Consider the following 16,624-nt stretch of genomic DNA (forward strand, 5'->3'; position numbering starts at 1 on the left):
CCCAACAACCAAAGGGGGTTTGTATGGGCATTGCCCTTAAAAGGGCATTAAGCTCTTTTACCGCCCAGACCCTAAAAAAAATTCCCACTCAAAAAACCCTTAAAAAAACTTACACTAACCCCAAGACGATCCACTTACAGTTGTTGAAGTCCCGCTTGAAGGATCCATCCCTCCAGCAAAGTCATCATCCATGTGGCAAGAAGTCTTCATCCAGACGGCCTTTTCTATCTTCATCCAGCTGGGGCGGAGCGGGTCCATCCTGAAGACATCCAATGCAGAGCTCCTCTTCTTACGGTTGCCGCCGTAAACTAAATCTTCAATGCAAGTGATGTCATCCAAGATGGCGTCCCTTGCATTCCTATTGGCTGAAAGATTTGAATCAGCCAATAGGAATTAGGGCTGCTAAAATCCTATTGGCTATTCAAATCAGCCAATAAGATTTAACCAGCTCTCATTCTACTGGCTAATTCGAATTAGCCAATAGAATGAGAGCTGCTTAAATCCTATTGGATGATTTGAGTAGCCAATAGGATTTTAGCAGCCTGGATGAAGACTTCTTGCCGCATAGATGAGGACTTCGCCGGCTGTATGGATCCTTCAAGCGGGACTTCATCAACCAGAAGTGGATCGTCTTGGGGTTAGTGTTAGGTTTTTTTAAGGGTTTTTTGGGTGGGATTTTAGTTTAGTTTAGGGTCTGGACAGTAAAGAAGCTAAATGCCCTGTTAACGGCAATGTCCAAAACAAATGCCCTTCTCAGGACAATGGTTAGCTTAGGTTATTTTAGAGTTAGGGTTTTTATTTGGGGGGGTTGGTAGGTTTTACTGTTGGGGGGCTGTTTGTATTTTTTTACAGGTAAAAGAGCTGATATCTTTGGGGCAATGCCCAACAAATGGCCCTTTTAAGGGCTATTGGTAGTTTATTGTAGACTAGGGATTTTATATTTTGGTGGGCTTTTTTATTTTGGTTGTTTTTTTTTTTATTTTGATAGGGCTTTTATATTAGGTGTAATTCTTTTTTATTTTTGATAATTTGTTTGATATTTTGTGTAATGTATATTTTTAGGATTTTTTGTTATAAAGTAAAAGAGCTGGTTATCTCAGGGTAATGCCCTACAAAAGGGCATTTTAAGGGCCCCCCACAATGCCCTTTTAAGGGCCCTTGGTAGTTTGGGGGGTGGGGGTTTGTATAGTGTTAGGAGGTGTTTGTATTCTTTTTAAAGTAAAAGAGCTGGTTATCTCAGGGCAATGCCCTACAAAAGGCCCTTTTAAGGGCCCTTGGTATTTTATTCTAGAGTAGGGTTTTTTATTTTGGGGTGTTTTTTTTAAGGGTATTAGAATAGGATTAATCTTTATTTTTTGATAATTTCGGGGGGTTTTGTAATGGTAGTTTTTTTTATTTTTTGTAATGGTAGTTTTTTATTTTTGGTAATGTTAGGTTTTAGTGTAAGGCAGGTTAGATTTTAATTCACAGGTAAGTTTGTATTTATTTTAACTAGGTAGTTAGTAAATAGTTAATAACTATTTACTAACTAGTCAACCTAGTTAAAATAAATACAAACTTACCTGTGAAATAAAAATAAAACCTTAGCTAGCTACAATGTAAATATTAGTTATATTGTAGCTAGCTTAGGTTTTATTTCACAGGTAAGTACTGTATTTAGTTTTAAATAGGTATTATTTAGTTAATAATTATAAATTTAGATCTAATTTAATTATTTTAAAGTTAGCGGGTGTTAGGGTTAGGTTTAGGGTTAGGGGTTAATAGTTTAATTTAGCTTGTTGCGATGTGGGGGGCTGGCGGTTTAGGGGTTAATAGGTTTATTTAGTTAATAATTGTAAATTTAGCTATATTTGTATTATGTTAAAGTTAGGCGGTGTTAGGGTTAGGGTTATGTTAGAATTAGGTTTAATGGTTAATATATTTTAATTTAGCTTGTTGCGATATGGGGGGCTGGTGGTTTAGGGGTTAATAAATGTAGTATAGTGGTGGCGATTTTGGGAGCGGCAGATTAGGAGTTAATAATTTTATTTATGTGGCGGCAATATTGGGAGCGGCAGATTAGGGGTTAATAACTCTAGTTAGTTGTCAGTGATGTCAAGGGCAGCAGATTAGGGGTGTTTAGATGTAGGGTTTATGTTAGGGTGTTTAAATGGTATTTTAATTTCCCCATAGACATCAATGGGGCTGCGTTACGGAAGGTTTTTTTTTTTGCCGGCTCTCCCCATGTCTCAGCAGTGCTCTAATTGTGTGCGGTATGGAGCTTAACGCAACCATATCGCACGCAAAAGGCGTATGTTTGAGAACTTGTAATAGCAGCGCTATAGGAAATTAAATAACGTAATTTTTGTGGCGTTCGTTAATTTCTCCTTAGCACTCAAAACTCGTAATCTAGCTGTATGTTCTTCACTGTTCTTTTTATTTTGAAATACATATATTCTTCTAAGTAAAGAACATAGGTACAGATGAACATTTTATTCAAAGATAAGAACATAGGTATTTGAAGTACTCTTAAAGCAACTTTTATATTCATCATATCATACACTGTCACGCTATGGCATTAGGGAATGCTGTGTTGCTGTTGTAATCGATATTGATTGTCTTGAGAAAGGCTACTTGCTTAGCCGAAACGTTGACTTACACACTGTTCTATGATGAATATATGAAATAAAGAATTTTTTCTACTGTCAAGCCCTGTGAGTGCCCTTTCTTGGAGGTTTATATATATATATATATGTTTGTAGGAGGGGTAACAGCTGACCATCTCTGCTCAAGTTCTGAGCCCCAGTAAAGTCAAGCCCTGAAAGGTCAGCAACGGAGCTAATAGCAGAGAGCGGTGAGGCGTGGGTAACCACTAAGTGCCTTCTGAATGACGGAATACCGACTTGGTAAATATATGGAATCTTAACGGAAAAGGTACCGCACAATGACAAGTGTTAACAGCTTTGAATGAACATTTACACAAGGGAGATTCATTTGGAAATTACAAAATACAGATCATAATAAGCCCTAAGCATTTTCTAAGGAGGGCTACCCTGTAAATAAATAGCTACACTTGCTGTCTACTAAAGCGGTGAAAACCGTTTCAAGTCCATTTTCAATACAAGTTTTAGCTCTAAGAATCTGCTCTGAATGACACCATTAGAGTGAACTGTTATTGCTGTTTTGCTGCCAAACAGGACCTTCATTTTATGGCCACAGTATGGGATATATTTGCCTTACATTTAATTCAGAACTTAATGGACACTGTGACCCAACTATTAGATGCCTCTAAGGGTGTTTTATATTACTGCATATACAAGTAATCCTATAATCATTTGGGACTCATTACTATTTTTGTATAGTTGCCACTCATTGTATTATCAACCATTTGTTACAATTGAGCAATATAAATGCAACATTTTATTAGCATACCTGGTTTCCCTGGTTTGTGTTCCTTCTACCTTGTTAATTAATTATTTGATACCTAAGTGCTGGTTTAAGAGTCACTATTGTCTCTTTTTTCTTTGCATAATTAATTTTCACGACTCTCCGTGCACTGACATTAATGGCTGTGTGTTGAGTTATTTTGAGGGGACAGCAAATTTACACTGTTATACAGGTTGTACACTCACTACTTTACATTGTAGCAAAGTGTCATTTCTTCAGTGTGGTCACATGAAAATATATAATAAAATATTTACAAAAATGTAAGGGGTGTACTCACTTTTGTGAGATACTGGCCTCTAGATATCAAGCCGTCAACCGCAAATACGCTGGAATTCCGCAGCGTATTTGTGGCGAGGCTGATTTGCCTTAGTTATCAACCCCTACTGCCCGGCAAAAGTAGAATATAGTGACGTAACATATGATCCGCCGTACTCAGTCCGACACAGATTGATGGTTACGTCACTACAGATGTTCAATCTGACTACTTTTGGTAGTTATCAAACTACTACCAGGTACGCTCGCCACTATTCCGGGCCAGCGTACCTGGATTTCAATCCGCCACCCTAGAGGTGGCGGATCCCATAGGAATCAATGGGAGTCTGACCATAGCGAAAGCTCATGTTCGCTGCTGCAAGATATCCCATTGATTCCTATGGGAAATGTCTGCACCTAACACCCTAACATGTACCCCGAGTCTAAACAGCCCTAATCTGCCCCCCCTACACCGCCGCAACGAAATAAATGTATTACCCCCTAAACTGCCACTCCTGGACCCCGCCGCAACTATAATAAACATGTTAACCCCTAAACCGCCGCTCCCGGACCCCGCCGCAACTATAATAAATATATTAACCCCTAAACCGCCGCTCCCGTACCCCGCCGCAAATATAATAAATATATTAACCCCTAAACCGCTGCTCCCGGACCCCGCCACCACCTACATTATACATATTAACCCCTAATCTGCCGCCCCTATGCCGCCGCCACCTACATAAACTTATTAACCCCTATCCTGTGGATCCCGGACCCCGCCGCAACTAAATAAATTGATTAACCCCTAAACCGCCGCTCCCGGACCCTGCCGCCACCTATATTAAAGTTAATAACCCCTATCCTGCCCCCCCATACCGCCGCCACCTATATTAAAATTATTAACCCCTAAGCCTAAGTCTAACACTAACCCCCCCTAACTTAAATATTATTTTAATAAATCTAAATAATATTACTCGCATTAACTAAATTATTCCTATTTAAAACTAAATACATAACTGTAAAATAAACCCTAAGATAGCAACAATATTACTAATAATTATATTATAGCTATTTTAGGGTTTATTTTTATTTTACAGGCAACTGTGTATTTATTTTAACCAGGTACAATAGCTATTAAATAGTTATTAACTATTTAATAGCTACCTAGTTAAAATACTTATAAAATTAGCTGTAAAATAAATCCTAACCTAAGTTACAATTAAACCTAACACTACACTATCATTAAATTAATTAAATAAATTAACTACAATTACCTAAAATTAAATTAAAATAAATAAACTAAACTATAGTACAAAAAACAAACAAACACTAAATTACAGAAAATAAAAAAGAATTAAGAGAAGTTTAAACTAATTACACCTAATCTAAGCCCCCTAATAAAATAATAAAGCCCCCCATAATAAAAAAATGCCCTACCCTATTCTAAATTACCAAGTAACCAGCTCTTTTACATCCCTTAAAAGGGCTTTTTGTGGGGCATTGCCCCAAAGTAATCAGCTCTTTTACCTGTAAAAAAAATACAATACCCCCCAACATTAAAACCCACCACCCACATATCCCTACTCTAACCCACCCAATCCCCACTTAAAAAAACCTAACACTAACCCCCTGAAGAACTACCTACCTTGAGTCGTCTTCATCCAGCCAAGCCGAATTCTTCATCCAATCCGGGCGATGTGGTCCTCCATCCGGGCAAAGTCTTAATCCAAGCGGCAAAGAAGAGGTCCTCCATCCGGGCGATGTCTTCCTCCAAGCGGCATCTTCTATTGTCTTTCTTCTGGCTCCATCTTCAGACCGCCGACGCGGAACATCCACATATTGAGCTCGCATTCTGCCAATCAGCCAATAGAATGCGAGCTCAATACGATTGGCTGATTGGATCAGCCAATCGGATTGAACTTCAATCTGATTGGCTGATTCAATCAGCCAATCAGATTTTTCCTACCTTAATTCCGATTGGCTGATAGGATTCTATCAGCCAATCGGAATTTGAGGGACGCCATCTTGGATGATGTCCCTTAAAGGAACTGTCATTCATCGTTAGTCCGTCGGGGAAGGTGGATGTTCCGCGTCAGCGGTCTGAAGATGGAGCCGGAAGGAAGAAGATAGAAGATGCCGCTTGGAGGAAGACATCGCCCGGATGGAGGACCTCTTCTTTGCCGCTTGGATCAAGACTTCGACCGGATGGAGGACCACATCGCCCGGATTGGATAAAGAATTTGGCTCGGCTGGGTGAAGACGACTCAAGGTAGGGAGATCTTCAGGGAATTAGTGTTAGGTTTTTTTTTAAGGGGGGATTGGGTGGGTTAGAGTAGGGGTATGTGGGTGTGGGTTTTAATGTTGGGGGGGTATTGTATTTTTTTTACAGGTAAAAGAGCTGATCACTTTGGGGCAATGCCCCGCAAAAAGCCCTTTTAAGGGCTGGTAAAAGAGCTGGTTACTTGGTAATTTAGAATAGGGTAGGGCATTTTTTTATTTTGGGGGGCTTTATTATTTTATTAGGGGGCTTAGATTAGGTGTAATTACTTTAAACTTCTCGCAATTCTTTTTTATTTTCTGTAATTTAGTGTTTGTTTTTTTTGTACTATAGTTTAGTTTATTTAATGTAATTTAATTTTAGGTAATTGTAGTTAATTTATTCAATTAATTTAATGATAGTGTAGTGTTAGGTTTAATAACTTAGGTTAGGATTTATTTTACAGCTAATTTTGTAATTATTTTAATTCGGTAGCTATTAAATAGTTAATAACTATTTAATAGCTATTGTACCTGGTTAAAATAAATACACAGTTGCCTGTAAAATAAAAATAAATCCTAAAATAGCTACAATGTAATTGTTAGTTATATTGTAGCTATCTTAGGGTTTATTTTACAGGTAAGTATTTAGTTTTAAATAGGAATACTTTAGTTAATAATAGTAATATTATTTATATTTATTAAAATAATATTTAAGTCAGGGGGTGTTAGGGTTAGACTTAGGTTTAGGGGTTAATAATTTTAATATAGGTGGCGGCAGGGTCCGGGAGCGGCGGTTTAGGGGTTAAACATTTAATTTAGTTGCGGTGGGGTCTTGGAGCGGCGGTTTAGGGGTTAATGAGTTTAATGTAGGTTGCGGCAGTGTAGTGGGGGGCAGGATAGGGGTTAATAACTTTTATATAGGTGGCGGTGGGCTAGGGGTTAAACAATTTTTTTAGTTGCGGCGGGGTCCGGGATCCGCAGGATAGGGGTTAATAAGTTGAATATAGGTGGCGACGGTGTAGTGTGGGGCAGGATAGGGGTTAATAGGTATAATGTAGGTGGCGGCGGGGTCCGGGAGCGGCGGTTTAGGGGTTAATATATTTATTTTAGTTGCGGCGGGGTCCAGGAGTGGCGATTTAGGGGGTAAAACAGTGTAGTTTAGTGTGGGTGCTTAGTGACAGGCTATCAAAAAAGCTGCGAAGAAGCCGATGAGCAGCGAGATCGATGACTGTTAGTTAACAACAGTCTGCTGCTCATCGCTCCGTACTTGGTGCGTGGTTTCTTGACAGCTTTTTTGATAACTTTGGCGAACGTATTCAGGTCCGCGACGGCGATGGTAGGCAAGCTTAGGCGAGCCTATTGGGCCGGCGAATGCAGCAAAGTAGACGGCTTGATACATAGGCCCCATTGTGTGTATGTATATATATATATTTATATATACACGGTATTGTGCAAAAGTCTTAGGCCACCAAATTTTTTTAATGATCATCCATATTTATTTTTCAGTCTCTTTATTAAGATATAAACAGAAAATACAGGAAATATGTACACAAAATATAAAAAACACAATTTTAAGAGCAAAATGTCTTCTTTAGGCAAAATTCAGTTTTTAGTGTGATCTCCCTTGGCACTAAGCACATCTTTAACTCTTTGGGGAGACTGTCCTGAGGTTTTCTGAATTGGCTTCTTTCAGCACTTTCAAGAGTTCTTCTTCTTTAGATTTAGGTTGTCTTTTATTTATTTCTCTGTCCAGGTGATCCCATACTGCCTCTATAATATTCAAGTCTGGACCCTATGGAGGCCAGTCTATGACTGTTAGTGTTTTATCAGTTGTTTTTCTTTTCAAATATTATTTTACTGCATTAGCAGTGTGCTTGGGATCGTTATCATGATGAAAAATAAAACCATTGCCAACACCACTGGCAGAAATCCAGCCCCAAAACCAGAACAGACCCTCCTCCATGTTTCACTGAAGTCCGCAGCAACTCATTCTTCCATCTCTCTCCAATTCTTCTCACATATTGTCCACGATTGGACACAAAAATTTCAAACTTAGATTTGTAACTCCATAATACTCTTTTCCACTGATCTTCATTCCAATCTTTATGAGCTTTAGCATAGCTTAGCCTTTTCACCCTGTTACCCTTCTAAAAAGTGGTTTCTTGGCTGCTACCCTTCCACAAAAACCATTCCTGATCAAGCTTCTTCAGATTGTATCCACGAAAAACAAAAGCACTCCTGGGCATCACAGGTATGTTGTTTCGACAAAATATCCTGGATCCAAGAAGCAGCCTTCCAAAAAAGAGATAACTCACGAGGTCACCATCAACTCAAAAGAATAAAAGTGGATGCTTTATTGGGATACAATAAAAACAAAAAGGAGCCTCAGCCCCATATATGCAAGGAAAGGGTTACAGCAAAGAAACTGCAGACATGTTTTGCATGGTGTTCCACGCTTGATCACTGCTATCGGTTTGCTGTGGCCATGTTCTCTATTTAAAGATACATCAATTAACAATAATAAAAACAACAGGTTAACCCTTTCCTGCCTAGAACAGTATTTTACTATACACATATATCCACTAACTTATTCATAAGGGAAATTATTTTAATCCTCCTATAAAAGTGGATAACCCCTTATTGTGGGTTTTGTCTTAGTCCATTTTAACTTGAAATACAAACTAGTGAGACTATATATATATTATTATTATTATTATCGGTTATTTGTAGAGCGCCAACAGATTCTGCAGCGCTATTAACAAAGGCGGAGTACAAAAAAACAGTTATAGGGATCAAATGGGTAGAGGGCCCTGCCAAGAGTTGCACTGTTGTAGTCAGCTCTTGAGAAGGTGATCAACAAACAGCTGGACTCTTAAGCTTACATGCTAGGGGGGTTCAGGGGATAGCAATGGAGGAGAGGAACTGGTATAAAGAAAGGTTAGCGTAGGTTGTATGCATTCCTGAACAGTAGAGTCTTTAAGGAGCACTTGAAGCGTTTAAAACTAGAAGAGAGTCTTGTGGAGCGAGGCAGAGAGTTCCAGTCTGGAGAAGTCCTGTTAACGGGAGTGTGATGAGGTGACAAGAGAGGAGGAGAGTAGGAGGCTGTGAGCAGAGCGAAGTGGACAGGAGGGAGAGTATCTGGAGACAAGGTCTGAGATATAGGGGGAGCAGTGCAGTTGAGGGCTTTGTATGTCAGAGTGAGAATTTTGTGTTTGATCCTAGAGGCAAGAGGAAGCCAGTGAAGAGATTGGCAGAGAGGTGCAGCAGATGAAGAGCGACTTGTAAGGAAGATGAGTCTGGCAGAGGCATTCATTAAGGATTGTAAAGGAGCTAGGCGGTAGGTGGGGAGACCAGAGAGGACAGAGTTGCAGTAATTGAGGCGGGAAAGGATGAGAGAGTGGATTCAAATCTTAGTTGTGTCTTGTGTAAGGAAGTGTCTAATTTTAGAGATGTTTTTAAGGTGGAAGCTGCAGAGAGAAGTGGCCTTTTGATTTTGCTGTAAGTAGGTCGTTGGTAACCTTAACAATTGCTGTTTCTGTGGAGTGATGGGGACGAAATCCAGATTGCAATGGGTCAAGGAGGGAGTTTATTGTAAGGAAATGGGATAGGCGTGCATAAGCTAGTTTTTCGAGAAGCTTTGATGCAAGAGGGAGGAGGGAAATAGGGCGGTAGTTGGATGGGGAGGTAGGATCAAGGGAAGGTTTTTTGAGGATAGGTGTGACCAGTGCATGTTTCAGCGATGAGGGAAATATACCGGTGCTGAAGGAGAGGTTGAAATTGTGTGTGAGTATAGGGGTAAGGGTGGCAGAGAGGGAGGGGAGTAACTGTGAGGGGATAGGGTCAAGGGGACAGGTAGTGAGGTGAGAGTGCAGTATAAGTGCCGAAACTTCTTCCTCAGTAACAGGGGAGAATGAGCTAAGTTTAAGGTTATGTGGGTTGTCGTTGATTGAGAGCATTTGAGGGGGTGAGAGAATGGAATTATGTTGAGAGATGATTTCATTTCTGATGGAGTTGATTTTGTTATTGAAGTGGTTGGCAAAGTCTTGAGCTGACAGAGAAGTTGTATTAGGAGGTGGGGGAGGGCTGAGAAGAGTATTGAAAGTGGAGAACAAATGTTTTGGGTTTGAAGAAAGATTAGAGATAAGAGTAGAGAAGTAGTGTTGCTTATGGAAATTAAGGGCAAAGTAGTAGGAGTTCAAGATAAATTTGTAGTGTTGAAAATCATATATATATATATATATATATATATATATATATGATGAACATTGCACATTTTGACCTATTTGGCACCATCCATGATGATTAACTTTAAAACAACATTTCTCAATCAAAACAGTGATTATCAACTTCAATTACCTACAGCTTTATTGAACTTGCTACCTAGATGCAAGTGTGCAATCCGTAGGAAACTAGTTCAATTAGCATTAAATAGGCAAAGTCCCTGATAGCGGTTAATTGGAAGTCACGCATAATCCCTACGTTTCAAGCATGGGAGTCCCTTATGGAGCACACAATTCGCTTAGAGGAATATGGCTATTTTATAAGAAAAGATATGGAAACATTTCATAATATACAATTTTATTGGGAAACGAGAATGCACACACACTAATGATCACATACTAACATTTAGGCCAACTAGGAAACAAAGGGAGGAGTGGTCTCAGAGTAAACCTTGTAGACAGCGAACTAATGGGGAAACAGCATGCAGGGACACATGGGTGAGGTAAATTATATCCTGCTCTTCCTACTCATTCTTGCATTATGCAGTGACCAACTGCCATTTTAGATGTTTTGTTGTTAAGTGTTGAATAAGGCTGTTAATTATATAGCAATAGTACACCTGAAATGCTGGATGATATGTTTTCTTAAGATGCATGGAATCACTCTAGCTTCTGTTAACATCCTTTCAAGCTGTAACTGTTGTGATTAATGTCGCATTTATGTGTACTGTATTATTTCATCCAATAAAAATAAATATAAAAAAAAAAACAACAACATTTCTCAGAGCCAGAGGATGGTGCCAAACAGGACACAAGTGCTGAACTACAAACACAGATAAGTAATAACATTGAACTCATGTTTAATGAACAATGCTTGGTTTTAGATCTCACCTCTATGCTGAATGATAATTCAGAGGTTGAGAATAGCACAATAATGCCAACATTCAAACCTAGCATGAAAAAAAGTGTTTTTTTATCCTACACAAAAGCAAAAGCAAAAGTATAGATGTTTTTAAACGCACAGTTGAGCTGAAATTACAGGAGCTCTCAGAGAGCATAACAAATAAAAAGATACATACTAATCCATATAAATAGAACCTTACTTATGCACAAAATAAAGCCCTAAAAACTTTGAAATCCAATACTGAAATCGTGATCAAAGAATCCGATAAGGATTGTCATTATGTGGTCATTATGGATCATGAATATTACACCACAGAAGCTATGAGACAGCTGAATGATCAGGAGGTGTATTCAAAATTGACCTTCAATCCTACCCAGAAATTCAAACTCCAACTAAAGGATATCTTAGAACTAGGGAAACAAGCAGTGGCCTTTAAGGAAATATTTTTCAATACGTTGCTCCCTTCTACTCCCCTTACTCCCACATCTTTTACTTTGTTCCCAAATTACATAAAGACAGTAAATTTCCTCCAGGTAGGCCCATCATATCGGGGGTAGGATCTCTCCTTGAACCCCTATCCGAACCAGTGGATGCATTTTTGCAACCACTAGTGGGCAATTTAATGAGCTATATCAAAGATTCCCCACAGGTACTTAATAATATGAAAAGTCTCAAATGGCAGGAATCATATTGTTTTTTGACAATCAATGTTATGTCCCTCTATACCTCCATCCCACACCACCAGGGTCTAGCGGCTGTTGCATATTTTTTTAACAATTTTTCTAACTATACAAAGGATGTTAGCCTCCTAAAACAATTTTTTCATGTTTGGAGGGTGTTGCTATCTCCAGAGGCAAGGAACGGCTATGGGGGCAAAATTTGCCCCCTCCTACGCCAACCTTTTTATGGGTTGGTGGGAAGCCTGCCTTGTCTATGGAGATGGCAACCACCATAAGCAACACATTGACTATTATTGTTGGTGGTGTGGGATGGGGATGAAAAAACTATAGAAAGTTTTACTGGCTGCCATCAACTCCAATGATATGAATCTAAAATTCACAGCTGAACAGCACAGAACTAACATAAAATTCTTGGATTTGGAGCTGATTGCTGATATAGAGACCAATACAGTAAATACAATGGTATACAGGAAACCTACAGAGGGTAACACAATCTTAAACTACAAATCTTGTCATCCTGGCCATGTTAAAAAAGCCATCCCAAAAGGGCAATTTATAAGCACAAGAATAATTTGCTCAGATGAAAAGACATATGAGAAAGAATGTAAGGTACTCAAGGAAAGGCTTTTGGATAGGGGTTATCCGGAGACCTTACAAACAGTAGGACATGGCTACCTAGCATATTTGGATTTTATAAGTGTAGAGCACAACGGTGCAAAACTTGCAATTATATTGTAAAAGGTACAAACTTTAAATCCACAATCACAAACAGTGAATTTGATATCAGATTCAAATTAAACTGTAACTCTAATCATGTAATCTATCTCTTAACATGTAGGGGGTGCTATATACATTATGAGGGAAGGACCAAACGCCTCCTTAAAGACAGGGCACTCGAACACATAAGAGATATAGAAAATCCAGATACTCTTACACCAGTATCTAAACACTTTAAAACTATGCAACGGGGTGATGCATCATTGCTCTCCATCCAAGCAATAGATCATGTCCCCCAACACAAAAGGGGGGGGGGGGGTAACAGAGAATACTAACTTAGTTACAAGGAAGCAAAATGGATATTCCTGCTGAATACCAGACACCCACTGGGGATAAACAAAGAAAGTGATGTTAACCTATTTATTTAGGGTCTGTTAACATTTTCTAATAAATTCTTTTTTCAATACATTCTTTTTCCTTGCACTGTGCAAAATATGTATCAATTATTCTCCCTCCCTCTCTCATAAACAGTCCATGCTCAAATATAGTGACCATTTATGTCATTAATCTATTCTTATAATAGTTCATCATATATATAGTCTAACTAGTTTGTATTTCAAGTTAAAATGGACTAAGACAAAACCCACGATAAGGGGTTATCCACTTTTATAGGAGGATTAAAATAATTTCCCTTATGAATAATCAAGTGGATATATGTGTATAGTAAAATACTGTTCTAGGCAGGAAATGGTTAACCTGTTGTTTGTTTTTTTATTGTTAATTGATGTCTCTTTAAATAGAGAACATGCCCACAGCAAACAGATAGCAGTGATCAAGCGTGGAACACCACACAAAACATGTCTGCAGTTTCTTTGCTGTGACACTTTCCGTGCATATATGGGGCTGAGGCTCCTTTTTGTTTTTATTGTATCCCAATAAATCATCCACTTTTATTCTTTTGAGTTGATGGTGACCTTGGGAGTTATCTCTATATTTGGAAGGCTGCTTCTTGGATATTCAGGATATTTTGTTGAAACAACATACCTGTGATTCCCGGGAGTGCTTTTGTTTTTCGTGGATACAGTGTACGCCTTTGACGGAGGCGTGTCTTCCAGGGATAGGCAAGGTGTCCATACACGGCACATGCGTATAACCAGACAAGGGCTGGTTATAGGGTCAGTGGTATCTGCATCAGTATAATAACAACCAGCGCTATATAATGACACAGTAGTGACACTGGCACATGGGTATAGCCAGAGGAGGGCTGGTAATAGGGTCAGTGGTATCTGCATCTGTATAATAACACCCAGCGCTATATAATGACACAGTAGTGAGACTGGCACATGCGTATAACCAGACAAGGGCTGGTTATAGGGTCAGTGGTATCTGCATCAGTATAATAACAACCAGCGCTATATAATGACACAGTAGTGACACTGGCACATGGGTATAGCCAGAGGAGGGCTGGTTATAGATTCAGTGGTATTTGCATCAGTATAATAACAGTTTGCACTATATAATGACACAGTAGTGACACTGGCACATGGGTATAGCCAGAGGAGGGCTGGTTATATGATCAATGGTATCTGCATCAGTATAATAACACCAATAACTATAAAATAATGTTTTTCATTTCAAATGTACCTTGGTGTCCTTCACTAAGGTCTGTACTTTGGAAAATGTCCGCCACAGCCTTTGTCTGTGCCAATCCCTGGTGTCTTCCTGGGCTCCATGCGTTGCAGGCTGGATTATACAGACCGGTGCCATTGCTGAAGACAACGCTGCTCCTATATATGGATCCCCATTATTGGTAAGTGCCATCGCTTTTTCTTTTGTTTTTTCTGATTGTAAAAGGGTCAACTAGGCATCCCGATGAAGCTGCCAGATGCTGAGCTAGGTCCTTGCTGGACGTCTTCCGGTCTCTCAAAGAAGAAACTCTGAGAAACGTCTAATCAGATTTTGAACGTTTTCTTGGCCTTTCAGTCCTTTTTTTTTGTCCTTGACATCTCCTAAATTCTACAAATTTCTTTGTAACAGCTTTATTACCACATCTTGAGTATCCAGTTTGTTTGCTGATTTTCCTTTGAGAGTGGCCTTGCTAATGCAAAAGTATGATTTTATGTCTATCAAATTCTGTGATCTTTATTATTTTGAATGGAATGATGCGATTTAAAGGACCAGTAAACACAGCAGATTTGCATAATCAACAAATGCAAGATAACAAGACAATACAATAGAATTTACTCTGAATTTCAAATGAGTAGTAGATTCTTTTCTAACACATTTTAAAGTTATGTATATTTCCACTCCCCCTGTACCATGTGATAGCAATCAGCCAATCACAAATGCATATATGTATAGTCTGAGTTCTTGCACATGCTCAGTAGGAGCTGGTGACTCAAAAAAAAGTGTAAATATAAAAGACTGTGCACATTTTTTTTAATGGAAGTAAATTGGAAAGTTGTTTAAAATTACATGCTGTATCTGAATCATGAAAATATTAGCAAGCTTCCAATGAATTAAACTCATACCACATGTGTAGGTAATGCTCAAGCATGTCTTGCACAAACCTGGTGTAATAGACCTTTTTCACAGCAGTCATTTTCACGTGAAATAGTAGGACAAATACAAGTTTTAGCAATGATATTAATTAGGGTTCCATTCCATTTAGGTTTACAAGAGTAAGGTTCCTGCTATTGCTCAAGTATAAGGAGAGGTCACACTAAATACTTGCCACTTTTGACTATATAAGCAGCTTTTTCTGATTTTCTTTCTGTTTTTTAATACTGCATACAAATATCTTGTATTTCCTGGTTGTATTCTAAAAAAAAGACTGAGAAATAATTACATATGGTCATTATACTATTGCTAAAACAACAAATCTAATAGTGGCCTAAGACTTTTGCACAGTACTCTGTGTATGTATATATATATATATATATATATATATATATACACACACATATATATATATATATATATATATATATATACACACATATATATATATATATATATATATATATATATATATATATATATATATATATATAGTAATCCATGGAGGCAAGCACTCACTGGCGTTTTTAAACAAACAGATTTTACTGTGTATAAAACATAAAGTGAACGTTTTCGGGCCCAAAAACGTTCACTTTATGTTTTATACACAGTAAAATCTGTTTGTTTAAATACGCCAGTGAGTGCTTGCCTTCGTGGATTACTGTATATTGAAGTTTGGCTGGCACCCTGGGGGTTTGTAGTGAAAAGTGAGTGCTGGGTTCCTCTGGACTGTCGTGTATATATATATATATATATATATATATATAAATATATATATATATATATACAGTATAGATACATAAATGTTATATATGCAGAGTTCTTAAAAAATATGTATTTTACACAGGGGTCAAGTGCAGCGGGAATGCATGGGAACGGAGTTCCTGCACTATTTTAGTAGGTGGAACTAAGTTCCCCCTGGACAATGAACAGAAACACTTCAGTAAATACTGCTGCTGGTGGTGGGAGGAGGAGCTGGAGCACCGTATGGACATCCTGGATCTTGAAATTTTAAAGTTGTTTTTAAAAAAGTTCAGTATTTCACAAAAGAAAAATGTCCTCATTAAGCAGGAAAGAGTCATTTCCTGCCAGCTTCCTGCTTTGGAATTACTTTTAGTTCTTCCAGAGCTAGCTGAGATGAAGTTTGCAAGGGAAATACATGTGTACACACAAAGAAAAATAGTATTTGCAATTAAAGGTGTTTGTGAAACATCTTGTAGTAGGATAAGCCTAATTAATTTATTTTGTACACCAATAGTAAGTGCAGTCTGTTTATCTATTTGGTGTCTGTATGTCTATCAATTTATGGTCAGCAGGACAGATCTCTGTAGAATGCTGACCATTGCAAGATAATATATTTGCTGTAGATTCAACCTTACCAGTTTCATCCCAAAGTAAAAGGTGACCTGTTTTGCTTTCAGTGTTACTTTGCCCTCATGTCTCCTGCTTCCTCTGCCAGTGTTACTTGCTTCACATTTACTTGGTATACATGTTAATGGTAAAAGAAAATGACGCTCAGATGCCTTGTGACCATAATATTACTTTCAACCACATTATCTTTCTTACTGCAGAGTGAGTGCACACACAAACCTTATCAAGATCCTGAT

At 38.4% G+C, this 16,624-nt stretch overlaps 1 protein-coding gene across 1 annotated transcript in view; it reads left to right on the top strand.

Moving 5' to 3' along the window:
- Positions 1-16,624, top strand: part of TLR3 (toll like receptor 3) — a 76,795-nt gene that overhangs the window by 8,010 nt on the left and 52,161 nt on the right. Inside the window, 2 exon segments of the mRNA XM_053703893.1 lie at positions 2,742-2,913; positions 14,122-14,268. The gene's annotated coding sequence lies outside the window, so the exon portion shown is untranslated.

The sequence above is a fragment of the Bombina bombina genome, chromosome 2 (assembly GCF_027579735.1).
Source record: "Bombina bombina isolate aBomBom1 chromosome 2, aBomBom1.pri, whole genome shotgun sequence".
Lineage (NCBI taxonomy): Eukaryota > Metazoa > Chordata > Amphibia > Anura > Bombinatoridae > Bombina > Bombina bombina.